This window comes from Pantherophis guttatus, chromosome 1 (genome assembly GCF_059756535.1).
Source record: "Pantherophis guttatus breed Tessera chromosome 1, ASM5975653v1, whole genome shotgun sequence".
NCBI lineage: Eukaryota > Metazoa > Chordata > Lepidosauria > Squamata > Colubridae > Pantherophis > Pantherophis guttatus.
Genome location: NC_142063.1, coordinates 5,452,782 through 5,471,049, shown reverse-complemented (window position 1 = coordinate 5,471,049; position 18,268 = coordinate 5,452,782). Strand labels below are relative to the sequence as shown.

General features: G+C 38.3%; 1 protein-coding gene across 1 annotated transcript in view; it reads right to left on the bottom strand.

Annotated features, from left to right (window-relative positions):
• The window catches only part of LOC148116281 (vomeronasal type-2 receptor 26-like), a 106,428-nt gene that overhangs the window by 59,199 nt on the left and 28,961 nt on the right, over nt 1-18,268 (bottom strand). The gene's annotated exons all lie outside the window — the stretch shown is intronic.

Genomic DNA, 18,268 nt, shown 5'->3' with positions numbered 1-18,268 from the left:
AAATACAGGAATACTGCTATCATGTCCCTCCTAGTCCTTCTTTTCTTTAGACTACCCAAACCCAGAATCTTAACATTTTTTTTTATACTGTGGTGACCAAAACTGGAAGAAGTATTCCTCATGTCCATTACTTCTTATCCTGCCTTCGGATGCTTTGTAGAATAGGTTGACCCTTCAGCACCCAATCCGGTAGTGATAGAAGCGGGTGGTTCAGACAACAGGTAGCAAAAATACCTGCCTCCCACATTGCCTAGCTGAGCCATGTGATCATTAGGGGCTTTTTTTTAATTTTTAAAAGCATTTTTTCTACAACCTCTTTGGCCGAAGAGATGAAGGATCGGCAGAGACTTTTAAAAGAAAAAAAGCCTCTGCCGATCAAGCAACTCAGCTGGGATCATCAGAGCCTTTTAAAAGCATTTTTTTACAACCTCTTCGCCGAAGTGGTTGTAGAAAAAAATGGTTTTAAAAGTTTTTAAAAAAAGAAAGTTGGCCACGCCCACCCAGTCACATTACACCACCATCACCAAGCCATGTCCATAGAACAGGTAGGAACAAATTTTAGATTTCACCACTGCCCTAGTCCTTCTTGACTCAATGGTACTTATTTCATACAGTTATCCTGTTTTAAAATAATTCTTTAAGCTGTTCTGAGATGTACTGATATGGTACCATACAGAGATTGAATCAGTGAGCTCAAGAAATACATACAGGAAACTTTATTTCTGGGGCTCTGTGGATTAAATAAAAAATTACATAGATTACCTGCCATGAATGGACATTTGAGATCCTCTTTCCAAGTCTCATCATGGATGGTTGGGCACTGGATGCAAACATCGCATGTAATGCATGTGCCAGAGCAAAAATGGCATTGTAGACATTGTAACTTTCACCTGTCATGCTTGTTTCAAAAATGTGAGTGGGCACATTTTGTACATTCTCCTTTCCTGTACATTTCTTCACCATCTCTTGAATGAATCTTCCTGGTCTCTGTATCTTGCAATCAAAGACCTTTTCCCACCACTGTGGGAGGAAGATGTCCCCTTTTGGGTGCAAAGGGTCTAAAGATATGAGAAAATGGCTGAATTCTGAGATATCTCCTGTGTGGTCCCTTAACTGCAAAGCCCCATGGAAGGGCTTTATAAGTGGCAATGCATCTTTAACTGCCCCCACATTATGTTTCCACTGGGAAGTTAGGATCCAAACTTTCTGAAGCGTTGCCTTTGTTGACGTTATGTGAAAATGCAAAGCTGATTGTATATTCGCATTAGTATGAGAGTCTCCAAAGAGAATAATCACTTCAGCTTTACAACAGTTTTTTAAAAAAAGAATAAATCTTTTCCATGTATTGAAAAAATAATCCGATTTCAATATTTCAGTGAAGGCCACACAGATCTCCTTCTCCTTGAGCATTGGCAACAGAGATGAGAGGAAATGTTCTCCACTGTCAGCATTGTTGGCCACCACCCCAACCCAGTTCCACTGGAAATACAGGAGCAGCTGGACTAAACCCACATACTGAGGAAATTCCTTGGAATTAATCCTGAAGAAGGAAGGATAAACTCTTCTCTCTCCCTCAGAGAACTCAAAGCCAACACCGAGCTGGAGAAAAAGAGATTCTTCTTTCAAAGACAAACTAAGTTTTATGGTAAGTTTAAGAGTCAGCATTTTATGATTGATGGCTCCATTAGTCAGCCTAATTCACTCTGACTGGCAAGCTTAAGCTTCTTCCTTCTTAGGAAGAATGAAAAGTTCCTTCTCCAAAACAAATTCAAAATTATAGACCAATTTCGCTCCTAAATACTGACTACAAATTATTTATGGGTATAATGGCAGAAAGAATGAAAAAGATTTTAAATAATTGGATATATAAAGACCAGAATGGATTTCCTCCGGGGAGACAAATTAGGGACAATTTGAGAATCGTGCTAGACACTCTAGAGTATTATGAAGAACACCCCGGGAAACAGATGGCCCTGATTTTTGTCGATGCTCAAAAGGCATTTGACAATCTAAATTGGAAATTTATGACTAAACAAATTGAGATTATGAAATTCGGAACAAATTTTGAAATGATGATCAAATCTATCTATAATAACCAAAAGGCGAGTATTCTGGTGAATGGGGATAGGACCAAAATATTCCAAATTAGTAAGGGAGTAAGGCAAGGTTGTCCCCTATCCCCACTATTGTTTATTTTGGCCCTAGAAGTTCTTCTACGGAAAATCAGAACCAATGAGGAAATAAAAGGGTTGAAGATCAGGAAGGAGACCTACAAGACGCAAGCATTTGCGGACGACGTAGCTCTAATCCTCGAAGACCCTATAGAATCGGGACCAAAAGTATTAGAGGAACTGAGTAAATATGGAGAGGTGGCAGGTTTCATATTGAATAAAACTAAAACCAAAGTATTGATCAAGAACACAACAGAGAGCCAGAAAAACGAGATAGAAGAAGTATTAGGATTACAGGTTGCCAAAAAAATTAAATACCTAGGAATTTGGATTACATCAAGATGTTCGACCCTGAAAGACGATAATTATACCCCCCTAATCAGAAAAATGAAACAAGACCTAGACAGATGGAAAAAAATAAGATTATCACTATTGGGCAAGATAGCCACAATTAAGATGAACATCCTCCCCAGAATATTATTCTTATTCCAAAATATACCGATACATTTAGATAAAAAAAAAATTCTAGAACTAGACAAAATTATCAGAGAATTTATATGGGAAGGGAAAAAACCGAGATTTTCCATTAAAATTTTAAGGGGCAAAAGAGACATAGGCGGATTTGGACTCCCGGACTGGCAAACATACTACAGGGCAGCTAAGCTAGTTTGGATAAGAGATTGGATCACCTTGGAAAATGAGAGGATACTTACCCTAGAAGGTCATGACTTGCAAAAAGGGTGGCACGCCCACATTTGGGACATGGAGAAGAAAAGGAAGACACATTTCCATAGACATAAAATCAGAGACTCCCTGATACAAACATGGATCCAGATCAGGCAAAAATATTACAAAAAAACCCCAAATTGGCTCTCAACGATGGAGGCCCTGACCCACCCCAATAGATGGGAGAGGGAGAAAATGGGCAGATATAAAGATATTTTAGACGAAGGAGGGAGGCTTAAATCAAATGACACCTTACGAGAGCAAGGAATAATGTTAGATTGGTGGACTACTTACAAGTGAAATCCAGATACCAGAGAGATAAAGAACAATACGGTTTAGAATTTGGACCAAATGGATTGGATAAAGTCCTGTTGGGAACAAATAAAAAGATCCTGGCAAAACTAGACAATTACTTACTAGGCGACGATAAGTTTGAAGATGTCACAAAGAACCAAATAATTGCATGGGAGAAAAATACAGGGCGTGATATAAATTTTGGAGAATGGGAGGAGGCATGGAACAGGAATCTTAAATTGACCAGAGCGGTGACATACAAGGAAAATCATTACAAAATGTTCCATAGATGGTATTTAGCCCCGGCCAGACTAGCAAAAATATACCCCAATATACACCCCAACTGTTGGAAATGCGGCCATGGTCAAGGCACCTTCTTTTACATGTGGTGGACATGCCAGGAAGCGAAAGGATACTGGAATAAAATAAGGAGGTGGTTATATGAAATAATAGATGAAGATATTGAATCAACACCAGAGATTTTCCTCCTGGGAATAATAAAGAAGCCATATAGAAAGGAAAAGATACATTTAATGATCCATATAATTACAGCCGCCAGATTGGCATATGCACAGTACTGGAAAGAGAAAACTCAACCACCAGAAGAGCTTACAATTAAGAAAATACCCGAGTGCGCTGAGATGACTAAATTAACCTATGAATTAAATGATGAGAAGATAGTTTATTATTTGGTGTGGGAAAGGTGGTATAAGTGGTTGCATGATAAAATGAAAGAAAGACCTAAAGGTGTGCTAAATACTGATTAAAAGTGAGCTCAAATATCACCAAGTATTATTTATGTAAATAGTTAAAACACTGTACATCTGATAGTAATTGAAAATGATATTATACTTATATGTTTTTATGTCTTTGTCTGAATGTTTTGTTCCTCTTTTTTTTTATTTATTTTTTTTTTGTTTTGTTTGTAAAAAACCTCAATAAAGTTTCAAAAAAAAAAAGAATGAAAAGTTACACATTTTGCCTGGTTGGGGCAGATCAGAAGACAAAGATACAAACCCTTCACCTGATACAGGGAATACATTGCACTGAAAGGGGGGCTAAAGTATTAGTTAATTAGCAAGTAACTTCTACATAAAAAAATCCTCTTGGCACAGTCAGTGTTTAGGAAACATCTCCTTATCTGATTCTATCATAGAATAACAGAGTTTGAAGAGACCTTGAAGGACTTCTAGTCCAACCCTCTGCTTAGGCAGAAAACTCTATATCATTTCAGACAAATGGTTCTCAAATCTCTTCTTAAAAACTTCCAGTGTTGGAGCATTTACAACTTCTGGAGGCAAGTTGTTCCACTGATTAATTGTTCAGAAAATTTCTCCTTAGTTCTAAGTTGCTTCTCTCCTTGATTAGTTTCCACTCATTGCTTCTTGTCCTGTCCTCAGAGGCTTTGGCTCCCTCTTCTTTTTGGCACTACCTGAGATATTGGAAGATTGTTTTCATGTCACCCCTAGTCCTTCTTTTCATCAAACTAGACATACCCAGTTCCTGCAACTGTTCTTCATATGCCCATTGACAAAGGTGGGGTGGGAGGCAGGAAGCTGCTTTGTGTTTAAAACATGTTTCTCCATTTCTCATCCAGGAAAATACAATATGCTGCCTTTTTTTAATATTTTCTAAAATATTTCATTCTTCTAGGAGAGGGGTGGGTGCTAACTTCCTATTGAACTGTGTTAGCTTTTTTGCAGTTGCAGCACACTGCTGGATCATATTTAAATGTTTGTCATGTTATATAAAAAATTATCTTGACACATGAACATAAAAATAAATCCAACTGTCATGTGGATTCTCTAAGTCACATATTTGTGATGTGTCCCAGTAAGCATCTTTGGTTTCTCTGTGTTTCTTCTTCTTTTGTTTGTCCGTGTCCGTATCCAACATTGGATGCCCCTTACCTGTGGGACCTTGAAGATGCTGAAGATGGAGGCCATCTGCCTTGAAGATTTGGGGATTAAGCCTCCAATGACAGAGAGCAGAGGGTCCTGCCTGTCACATTTATAAATTGGAATCATTCGGCCTCGTGTGGAGAGCAGGGAGAGGCCGATTATTGAAATACTTCTCTCAATCTTTTGATTGTCAGAAATGTGGAACCCCAGTGTGATATTGGGGAGGAGAACCAGATCCTTGTTGACCTCTCCGACTGCAAATACCATGGCCAGGAACTGCTGGTAGCTCTTGGCTATGAGTCTATTGTGAGAAAAATCATGGGGGAAATTTTCAGAAAAGGTCATGCTGTTGTATTTGCCTTGCCTTGCCCGCCCCCCCCTTTTTTTTTTTGGTGTTGGTTGGAGTCAAAAGTCCCAAGTTTCATTGGTTTGAGCCCGTAGACATTTCTTGATGAAACTTGTATGACTTTGTGAGAAAGGAGAAAAGTGTCTCTTTTCACATCACAGAACAACTTTCCCTCTTCACTTTGCTGCAGTGATTGTAATCCTTCCCCATTCTTTTACTGGCACCCTAATTAATTCTTTTCTCTCTTGGAGCGGCTTCTTCAGTGGGAGTCCAAGCATCTACAGTAGTGGCCAAAATTGTGGAAACCTTTTGGGGAAAGTGTATTTTCTAAAATTAGCTAATAAGTCCACTTTTTTTGGAGTAGTACCGTAAACTTATATATCAGTGGGAAGTTAATTTAATCAAGAATGTAAGGCAATAACTTTTATGAAGGATTTGTTATTAGAATAGCAGTTAATGGATAAAGAAGAAAAGGGAAACTTGTAGAAAAAACGAGATATACAAAAAATTATCACCATGTCAGTTAATCCTTAGTTAGGTAACCTTTAGAATGGATTAAGGCAGGGGTGGGTTCTACTTACCTTTGCCACCAGTTCACAACAGGATTGCACGCATGCACAGATCACTGATGACGACATACAGGGCAGTTCCCAGGGCCTCCCACCGGTTTTACTGCTGGTTCTTGTGAACCGGTCTGAACCGGGGCAACCCACCACTGAATTAAGGCTTTACAACATCTTCCCATGGAGTAAGCCAAGTCTTTTAGTTCTGCAGCTGTTATAATGTGAAACCAAGATTGAATGGTTGCTTCTAGTAACTTCGTTTTATTGCTGGGTCACTTTTGACTAACAAGATTCTTTAGTCAGGTCCATAGATTTTCCATTGAGTTAAGGTTTGGGCTATTCCCAGGACATTTCAGCAATCGAATATTGTTACCCTGAAACTCCAAAAAAAAAAAAAAAAGTAGCGTCATTAACCATCAAACCTAAAAAATACACTTTTCTCAAAAGGTTTCTACAGTTTTGGCCACTACTGTATTTGTTAAAGATTGTCAGCCCTGATGATTCAAAAACTGAGCAGTTTTTATGCAACTCCTGGTCACTGGAAAAGAGTTGAGCTTCTCTTTAAGCTTCGCACCATGACCTTCTCTCCCAATTAATATTAGAACTCAACTTCTTCACTAGGCCAGCACAATTTCTAAGCTCTTGTCCTACCTCACTTTTATTCTTTACTGATGAAATCTTCTCTATAGAGAATTTCACCTATTTTAAGAGTTAGTCTCTTTACGGAGGAAAGAACAAAGATTTGAACTAGATGCCAGAACAGGCATTTTTCAAAAGAGCCCCTGAATTTAAAACAAAGCAAATAATTATCTACATCATACCCTTCCAGGTGAGACTTACACAGTTCGTAGCTCTGTAAAAAGCAAGAATGGGTCTCTTTGGAAGTCTGTAATGATGTAAAGACCAATGATTCCCAGGTGCACATTCCCACCAATAATGAGATCACCAGGCCTATAGTAGCTTTCCTGTGACTGGAAATAATTCCTCAACACACACACACTTTGCATCTTCTTAGCAGCAGTTGGAGGCAGGAGCCAGAAGAGCAGCAGCAGCAGCAGGAGAGGCAGCCCAGTCATTCTTGTCACCTTCCCTCCTAGATCATCAGTCAAGGTTTTTGGAGAAGCCAACTTGCAGGTAGCACTTGAAATCTCACCAAAGCTTTAGCACAATAGACACCACTCATGCTACCTGGATGGCCTCAGGGAAAATTTATATCAACCATGTTTCCTCTTATCTGGGTTCAAGCTGAGGCCAAAGAGAAAACTATGACCAGCTGAATCTCAGCAAACCCAGAAGTTTGCTATTTGGAAGACAACAGTAGGTGACAGACATGTCCTGCCTCCACTGGGAGAACTAGGGGCATATTTTTTTATAACAGGTTTTATCATGAAAGATTTGTGAAGATAGAAATCTACAGGGGATACATTAACAGTTACTGTTCTGACGTATTGTCCTGGCACTAGAAGGGGAAAAAACATGTTTATATCTCTAGTTGCTAATTCACAGAGCAAATCGTCTTGAGAGTCAATTTGAAGCTGGGTGTTTGAGTTACATGAAAATGAGCTCTGGTGTCATAACTTGATATGACTTAGAGTTAGAATAACTTTATTGTCACTTTGAATGTACACTAATCGCCATACATTAAAATGATTTTTTTTTGCATACAGCTCTCAAAGAGTCACCACCTCCAATATACACTACATAAACATGATGAAATAAATAAATAAATACAAAATTCTGCATATACTCACATATATTATATGACACAGAGAAATTACACCGTCTAGTTTGGATGTATACATGTACATGGCAAGAAAAATGAATCTTGCGAGTTTACCAGAATCTGGTATTTCTGACTTAAATACTTCAAAACCTCTTCCCAGAGGGGAGCAAAAGAGACAGACCTTGGAGTGGATGTGTGGGGTCTCTTACAATGCTTTGAGCACTTAGTATGTAGTGCTTATAAGCAATATCCTGAAAAATAGGAAGAGAGCTTCCTATAATCTTCTCGGCTGTCCTTACCACTCTCTGTAGGAACTTTCTATCTGAGGCACTGCTGCCACTAAACCAAAAATTTGCTAAAATGCTCTCAAAATAAAAATTCCCAAATACCATACAAATCAGAGATTTCTGTGCTTCATTATACTTTCTTTACAATTAAGATGGGGTCTCAATAAGATAATGTAGCATTTGGGGGAAAAGATACAAACCAAAAGACCAGCTCCAGAGGCCAAAATGGAGAAGATCTCCACAGCCACCATGGACTTTCCCTTGGTGCTCAGATAGGTGGGGAGGAAAGTGATCCAAACACTGCAAAAGACTAGCATGCTAAAAGTGATGAATTTGGCTTCATTAAAGCTGTCAGGCAATTTCCTAGCCAGAAAAGCCACTGTGAAACTGACAAGGGCCAAAAAACCCAGATAGGCAAGGACAGCATAAAACATTGAAGCTGAGCCTTCATTACATTCCAAGATGATCTCTCCTATCAAAGAGTGGAAGTCCAAGTTAGGAAATGGAGGAGAGGTTGCCAGCCAGGTGGCACAAAAACCTGCTTGGATCAGGGGACAGCCTAAGACAATGGAGTTGGTCAGTGGTTTTCCTAAGAATTTCCTTGTCTTGTTCCCAGGATTAGTGGCCATGAAGGCCAGAACCACCGTGACAGTTTTTGCCAAGACAGAGGAAACTGCAAGGGAAAAGAGGATGGCAAATGAAGTTTGTTGGAAGAGACAGGTGAGCTTTCTGGGTTGACCAATGAAGAGGAAGGAGCAGAAGAAGCAGAGCATTAGGGAGACCAGGAGGATGTAGGTGAGATCTCGGTTGTTGGCCTTGACAATCGGTGTTTCGTGATGTTTAAGGAAAATCACCAGCACTGCCAATGTGATCATAGAGAGGAAAAGAGCGAGACATAATAAAGTGTATCCCAGGGTGTCTTGATAGGCAAGGAAGTGGATCCTCTTGGCAATGCAGTGGTCCTTGTGCTGATTGGGGTATCGGTCTTCTGGGCAGAGGTCACAGTGGGCAGCATCTGAAATCAAGAGTCTTTGTTTAAGGATTTCAGGGGCATCTGCCATATATGTTATCCCTGCCATCAGGGTGACATGACTGCCTCCTTTCTCCTCTGGGCAACCGGCAGACTTAGTGATGGAATGAACTATGTGTATTACATAGTGGATCAAAAAGAGGAAGAGAACATGTACAAAATGTTCTATAGGTGGCACTTCCCCCAGCTTGTTTAGCAAGAATGTTTCCGAATACCTCCCAAACTTGCTGGAAATGCAAATTGCAAAAAAGAACCTACTACCACATGTGGTGGTCTTGTCAGAAAGCAAAACAGTTTTGGCAGGCAATCAAAATACAAATAGAGGAAATTATACACCAGAGAATAGAACTGAGACCAGAAACCTTGCTATTAGGAATAATTACAGGACATTACGAAAAAGAAATAAAATATCTAATTATTCACATACTAACAGCAGCATGGATAATTTTTGCCCAGAATTGGAGGCATGAAGATAAACCAACAGAAGATAAAATAATCAGCAAAATGATGGAATGTGCAGAAATGGACAAATTTACAAAGGAAATAAAGGAAAAGGAAGAAGTAGATTATCATTTAGTATGGCAGAAATGGTATAACTGGTTGAAAAAAAGGAAAGGAAAAGAAGAATAGGGACACAAAAGAAAGAACAAACTCATAAATAAAAACAGAGGACTAATTAAGGAATATAGTAAATGAAATACGTAGATTAAGAAAATCAGAAAAGAGGATGTACTAGAAACAGAAATATAAAAGATACATCAGAGAAGAATTATATATATATATATATATATATATATATAATTTTATATATAAATATATGGATACATGGATATGAACACAAATATCATCTATCGATTCAACAAGTTCGAAAAGGAAGTCGTAAAGACTTGATTCGTGTTTATTTGTTACGTATGTTTTATTGTTGTATGTATGTTTGTTTGTACTTTCTGAGGAATAAAAATGAAAAAATTAAAGTTAAAAAAAAGAAATTGAGTTTGACACCCCTGGTATGTGGTAACTGCAGCAAGACTATATGCTCAACAATGAAATAATAATGAAATTGTCACAGTGGAGGAATTATGAAAATGTCAGAACTTTTGCTGAGATGGCAAAGTCGATTTGTTTGATCAGAGGGGGAAAAACTTTTTTTCTTGCACCTTTTTCTTCCTTTTCTATGTTTTCTTTGTATTTGACTTTTACTGTATGCAAAACTCTCAATAAATATAAATGAATTTTCTTTTTTTTTTAAAAAAAGAGGAAATAACCCTTCATGATGACATTGAGGGTAGGTTAGAGATAAGAATCTGTTCAGCCTCAGCTGTTTGATCTGTTTACTCTGGAATAAAAGGTCTCTCCAATCATTGGGCACATTAATGCCTACTGTACACTTCAGAGTGAGAGAAACTAGGAATAGATCAATCTCTTATTTTTCCTATAGATCTATCAATTTCCTGGGAGATTAGTAGTGCTGAAGAAAGAACCACCTAAATAATAAAAATTAAAGCTTGAACCTCACATTCCTGCTCTTTATGAAAAGATTGGTAGCTATTCTTCCAAAGGGATATGAAAGTAGGGGAAGAATGGCTAGTAGGGTTCCCATATGTTGTTAATTGAAATTACCCTGCATTAAGTTGGTTAGGAGAAGGAAGTCGTCCTGTAGGCTGAGCTTAGTTCCATCAGCTAAAATGATAAACTAAGATGAGAATTATGGATACTTTGAAGCATGTCAATCCTGCCAAGAATTAATTAAAGTGAACAAATATTAATATCTGCTGAATGGTTTGCTTGTTCATGGAAGACCTAATTTTGACAGGTGGTCTACCTGTCTGATCAGAAATGGTCCCTTCTGGACAAGGGTCACATTGGTAGCAGCAAACCTGCTCGCCCTCTGGAACTCTTCTCCTCTCTCCTGCATGGCACCTCTTCTTGCCACACCTGGCAAAGGGCACCTTCTAAAAGAGAAAAAAGAAATGCTTGAGATGGTCTAAGCAGTGAACATGCTTCATATTGATTTCCACATTTCTTTTTCCATGTTCAGAAGGTCTTCAAAACAAATGATTCACCATGTTCTACAAGAAACCAGAAACATCTCCTGAGGGATTCAGGTCAGTAGCATTCATGACTCAACAATAGATACTGGAGATTGGAACTGGGAGCTCAGTCTTGAGCATTGAGCTTTGTTTTTTTAAAAAAAGATTCATGAAGCTCCAACTGAACAGGAATGGTCCATGGAAATTTTTCTTGTCTCCTCCAATTGCCTCCTAGGTTTCAAGAAGTCCTTTCCAATCCCAAACCTTTGTAGACCTGCCACATATCTATCTCAATTATGTTACATGCAAAAGTTTTTCACCAAATGTCCGCATGGTTTGTAATTCAATAGTACTGTTTCCACTTAGAAGGATATTCTGCATCCCCAGGAAAGAATGAATCTTTTTCTAAATTTACAGCATTTCCTTCCATTTCACCTTTGTGACCCAGACGATTGCGTCAGAGTTAATGATGAAATCTTGGCCTGGGAGAGCCCCAGCATCTACTTGCCCAACTTTCACAGGGACAAAAGATTGATTGGGGAGGAAAACCCAGTTGAGAAGATCATATTGAGCAGACCCGAGTCCATTTTCTGAGAAGGAGACTTCATCTCCAGCACTGTTGTTGAAGTGCACATTCCTCAAATAGGCAAGGATCTGAAAGAAAAGAAACATTGAGAGATTAAAGTAATCAACCAGAAAGTCACAAATGAGACATCATGGCTTCTCTCATTCTGTATCAGGTCCCATTGATCTCTGTGGGGACCTTGGCATTCTGGTGGGACGGGGAAGGTTTGGGGCTAGGCTTATATGGGATTTTCCTTTGGTCCTTTCTCTAACTTGATGAACCTTTGGGGAAGTTGGGAAGGGGGAAGAATGTGCCTCTCGTCATCTGTTTTGTCTCACCACCGGAGTAGCGAGATTGTGGCACCAAGGAACTGCCTGTTATCACATTCTCAGCCCAAAGTTCTCACAACAACTTGGCACCTTGGGATTGGCTCAAAGATGAACTGGACATTGGGAGGCATCAATGGGAGGGGCATTGAATTAATTTAATGACTACAACTCAACAACTGTGGCAAAAAACATCGTGAATTGGGTCAAAACTCATTTACCTGCCTTGCTTAGCAAATTTTAGATTCAATGGTACTTATTTTATATCATTATACTGTTTTAATACAATTCTCTAAGCTGTTCTGAGATTACCTGCCATGAATGGACATTTGAGATCCTCTTTCCAAGTCTCATCATGGATGGTTGGGCACTGGATCCAAACATCGCATGTAATGCGTGTGCCAGAGCAAAAATGGCATTGTAAATATTGTAACTTTCACCTGTCATGCTTGTTTCAAAAATGTGAGTGGGAACATTTTGTACATTCTCCTTTCCTGTACATTTCTTCATCATCTCTGGAATGAAACTTCCTGGTCTCTGTATCTCACAGCCAAAGACCTTTTCCCACCACTGTGGGAGAAAGATGTCCCCTTTTGGGTTCAAAGGGTCTAAAGATGTGAGAAAATGGCTGAATTCTGAGATATCCCCTGTGTGGTCCCTTAACTGCAAAGCCCCATGAAAGGGCTTTATAAGTGGAAATGCATCTTTAACTGCCCCCACATTATGTTTCCATTGGGAAGTTAGGATCCAAACTTTCTGAAGCATTGACTTTGTTGACGTTATGTGAAAATGCAGAGCTGACTGTATATTTGCATTAGTATGAGGGTCTCCAAAGAGAATAATCACTTCAGCTTTACAACAGTTTTTTAAAAAAAGAACAAATGTATTCCATGTATTGAAAAAATCATCCGATTTCAATATTTCAGTGAAGGCCACACAGATCTCCTTCTCCTTGAGCATTGGCATCAGAGATGAGAGGAAATGTTCTCCACTGTCAGCTTTGTTGGCCACCAGCCCTACCCAGTTCCACTGGAAATACAGAAGCAGCTGGACTAAACCCACATACTGAGGAAATTCCTTGGAATTAATCCTGAAGAAGGAAGGATAAACTCTTCTCTCTCCCTCAGAGAACTCAAAGCCAATACCGAGCTGGAGAAAGTGAGATTCTTCTTTTAAAGACAAACTAAGTTTTATGATAAGTTTTAAGGGTCACCATTTTATGATTGATGACTCCATTAGTCAGCCTAATTCACTCTGACTGGCAAGCTTAAGCATCTTCCTTCTTAGGAAGAATAAAAAGTTACATATTTTGCCTGGTTGGGGCAGATCAGAAGACAAAGATACAAACCCTTCACCTGATACAGGGAATAGATTGCACTGAAAGAGTGGCTAAAGTATTAGTTAATTAGGAAGTGACTTCTACATAAAAAAATCTTGTTGGCACAGTCAGTGTTTAGGAAACTTCTCATTATCTGATTCTATCATAGAATAACAGAGTTTGAAGAGACCTTGAAGGACTTCTAGTCCAACCCTCTGCTTAGGCAGAAAACCCTATATCATTTCAGAGAAATGGTTATCCAATCTCTTCTTAAAAGCTTCCAGTGTTGGAGCATTTACAACTTCTGGAGGGAAGTTGTTCCACTGATTAATTGTTCTAACTGACAGGAAATTTCTCCTTAGTTCTAAGTTGCTTCTCTCCTTGATTAGTTTCCACCCATTGCTTCTTGTCCTGTTCTCAGGGGCTTTGGAGATTAGCTTGGCTCCCTCTTCTTTTTGGCACTACCTGAGATATTGGAAGACTGCTTTCATGTCAACCCTAGTCCTTCTTTTCATCAAACTAGACATACTCAGTTCCTGCAACTGTTCTTCATATGCCCATTGACAAAGGTGGGGCAGGAGGCAGGAAGCTGCTTTGTGTTTAAAACATATTTCTCCATTTCTCATCCAGGGAAATATAATATTCTGCCTTTTTTTAATATTTTCCAAAGTATTTCATTCTTCTAGGAGAGGGGTGGGTGCTAATTTCCTACAGAACAGTGTTGGCTTTTTGGCAGTTGCAGCACACTGCTGGATCATATTTAAATGTTTGTCATGTTGTATAAAAAATTATCTTGACACATGAACATAAAAATAAATCCAACTGTCATGTGGATTCTCTAAGTCACATATTTGTGATGTGCCCCAGTAAGCATCTTTGTTTTCTCTCTGTTTTTCCCTTGTTTGTCTGAGTCCATATCCAACATTGGATGCCCCTTACCTGTGGGACCTTGTAGATTCTGAAGATGGAGGCCATCTGTCTTGAAGATTTGGGTATGAAGCCGCCAATGACAGAGAGCAGAGTGTCCTGCCTGTCACATTTATAACCTGGAATCATTCGGCCTCGTGTGGAGAGCAGGGAAAGGCCGATTATTGAAATATTTCTTTCAAACTTTTGATTGTCAGAAATGTGGAACCCCAGTGTGATATTGGGGAGGAGAACCAGATCCTTGTTGACCTCTCTGACTGCAAATACCACAGCCAGGAACTGCTGGTAGCTCTTGGCTATGAGTCTATTGTGAGAAAAATCATGGGGGAAATTTTCAGAAAAGATCATGCTGTTGTATTTGCCTTGCCTTTTTTTTTTTTTTTTTTTTTTGGTGTTGGTTGGAGTCAGAAGTCCCAAGTTTCATTGGTTTGAGCCCGTAGACATTTCTTGATGAAACTTGTATGACTTTGTGAGAAAGGAGAAAAGTGTCTCTTTTCACATCACAGAACATTTTATACCTTCTAAAGAACTTTCCCTCTTCACTTTGCTGCAGTGGTTGTAATCCTTCCCCGTTCTTTTATTGGCACCCTAATTAATTTGGTTCTCTCTTGGAGCATCTTCTTCAGTGGGAGTCCCAGCATCTACAGTAGTGGCCAAAATTGTGGAAACCTTTTGGGGAAAGTATATTTTCTAAAACTAGCTAATAAGTCCACTTTTTTTGGAGTAGTACCGTAAAATTATATATCAATGGGAAGACAATTTAATCAAGAATGTAAGGCAATAACTTTTATGAAGGATTTGTTATTAAAATTGCAGTTAATGTATAAAGAAGAAAAGGGAAACTTGTAAAAAAACCGAGATACACAAAAATTATCACCATGTTTGGCATCCGGCTTTAGCTGCTTGAAAAGAAAAAAAAGCTGAAAGTGAAAGTGGACTTGTCTGATTGTCTCAGTATGCTACAAAATATCTAAAATAACAGCGCTGGTTAGAAGAGAAGGGAAAAGTTGTTTTTTTTCCCCTAAATGTCTTTATGTTCTATCTCCCTTAGAGACTTGTTTAACTCTGAGAGGATTTTGTGCTGGTGAGAAGGGAGAGAAGACTTCCTTCTTAAAAAGAGTTTGTCTGCGTGGCAGAATGGCTTCAAAGCCAGATAACAAAGCTGTATGGGGGGGGGGGTTTCCCCTATTCATAAGTCACAAGAGCAGTTTTTAAGCTTGCAGACTCAGAGCCAGAGACAGGAGATTGATTTTAAAGACTTGAAGGAATTTATTATTGCGGCTCTGATGAGACAAGATGTGGTTATGGACCAGAAGTTTGAGAAATTTCAACAGGAAATTAAGGAGGTGGTTCAAGAAAAGTATGATAAGATGAAGTGAGATATATTGACAGTCCTGACTGGCTTCTCAGAAGTAATTGTCCAGATTGACAAAAAAAATGGAAGAAATCAGTTTAGAAGTAGAGTCTAAAATGAAGGAAGCTGATTATAAGATCTATAATGTGGATAATAAAATGCAAAGGATTGAATATGAAGTGACAATGATGCAATTCAAATTTATGGAATTTGCTGTAAGATTGAGGGGGATAAAGGAAAACAACAGAGATTTGAGAAGGATTTGTGCTGATGCTTTGGCTGTGATGTTAAAGGTTAGCCCTGAAGTGGTTTTGTCCAAAATTGACAAGATTTACAGAGTGAATTCTTGGGTGGCAAGGCAAAGGCAATTGCCCAGAGATGTAGTGATATACTTTACAGATAAAAGAATAAGAAATGACATCTTGCAAAAGTTTTTTGTTTCTACCCTACAAGTGGATGGAAGGCAGATTGGGATTTATAAAGAGTTGCCGCCTAAGATGCTAAAAGACAGAAAAGATTTTGGATTTTTGGTGACTGAACTAAAGAAACAACAAATTCCTTATAGATGGGATGCTCCAGTTGGCATAAGATTGATGTATCAAGGAGAAAGATATTGATTAAATACTGTTGAAAAAGTGGAAGAATTTTATTGCAATGTTTTTAAAATTGGCCCAACATCTCCATGTATATTTTCAGTGTCAGGAATACAGGAGGGAGATAAAGAAAAGCAAATTGAACAAGAGATTGAAGTCCAGTGGAATCAGATGGAGTTGGAGCCAATGGAAATACAAGGAACCACAGGGGGCTTTTTGGATGACCCGTTCTCGGATCATCCTTTAAAGGTTATAGGTGGACCACCTAAAAATACAAGAGAAGTGGCTTTGGATCTTGATCTGATGTCCTACAAAGTTAAAGATCAGCATATAACTCGAACAGCATACAAACAAATTCCAGAAAAACAACAACAGCAGAGGTTTAAACCAGCACATGGCAAGAAAAGAAGCAGGTTTCACAAAACTAGAAAATTTTAGACCAATATCTTTTTTGAATATGGATTATAAAATTTTTGTAAAGTTATTACCCAACAGATCAATGCCAGTTATCCAAGAACTGATTCATGTTTAAGCAGGATTTATAGAAGGCAGATATATGAAAGATAATGTGAGGCAAATTATGGATTTATTGGACTATCTTGAGAAGAATAAACAGATCCCTGCAGTGCTGGTGTTCTAGGATGTGGAGAAGGCCTGTAATTGAGTGAATTGGAACTTTCTATTATAGATTTTAAGAAAGATGGATTATGTGTATGTTGAAGGGAATAGTCATGAGGCAAGAGAACTACAGAACAAGGGCATTTAAGGGCTGGCTTAATTTCTTTTTAAGGGTTTTATTAATTGTTCTGTTTTGCTGATCGTTTTTAATTAACGGGGCCAAATCTATATATATTTTTAAATGTGTTTTAATATTTGTATCTGGTGTTTTTATCTGGCTGTTCACCGCCCTGAGTCCTCAGGGAGAAGGGCGGTATACAAATTCAAAAATAAATAAATAAATAAATAAATAAATTTGCAGTTGATCTGGTTGTTACCCTAAAATGGTCGATGGAATTAATAATCTAGATGAAAGACTTTACAGAAGATATCATATGGAATATAAATATAAAGTCACTCGGGGGGGGGGTTATATATAAAAGTACTCTTCAATGATGGGGGCAGATGGCAACTAAAGACACTAAATACACTGTTGGAAGAAGGACTTGATGTGATTGTTTAGATTTTATAAATTATTTTTTTTTATTGTAAAAGTTTTACAATTACATTTTCACCCCATTTTCGCCCCCCTAACCCACCCCAAACTCACCAACCCACCCTCCCTAACCCCCCTAACCCTCCCCTCCCCCCCAGACTTCCATAGAATGTACCCCATCATTATCCCCTTTACATAAAAAACCTTGAACCCCCCCCAACCCCCATATCATTTTTCATCTTCACATAGTTCCAATATTTCTATCTTAATATAATATAATACTATCAATGAAAAGCTATTTGATACTTCCTAATTTGATATTTGTTCTGCACATAATCTATCCACTTTTTCCATTCACATTCATAAGTCTCTTGTGAGCGGTCTTTTAAATATGCTGAAATCTTCGCCATCTCAGCGAAACTGGCCATCTTCAAAATCCATTCTTGAACAGTGGGCAAAGCTTCATTTTTCCAATATTTACCTATCAACAATCTCGCTGCTGTAATCATATACAAAATCAACTTTGTTTCATCCACTGTAAAACCCTTAGCTATACCCAATAGAAACAATTGTGGAGAAAATTGAATTTTTTTCTTCAAAACATTCTGCATGACCCACCAAATTTTTATCCAAAAAGCCTTAACTTTCTTACAGGTCCACCAAACATGATAATATGTAGCACCTGTACAATCACACCTCCAACATTTTGGCTGAACATTAGGGTACATACACGACAATTTCTTAGGGTCTAAATGCCATCTATAAAACATTTTGTAAAAATTTTCCCTCAAATTCTGCAACTGTGTAAATTTAACATTCTGAACCCAAATTTTTTCCCATGTTTCCAACATCACTGGTTCTTCAAAATTTTGTGCCCACTTAATCATACAGTCTTTAACTAATTCAGTTTCTGAATCCCTTTCTAACAAAACATTATAAAGTCTTTTAATATGCATTTTAT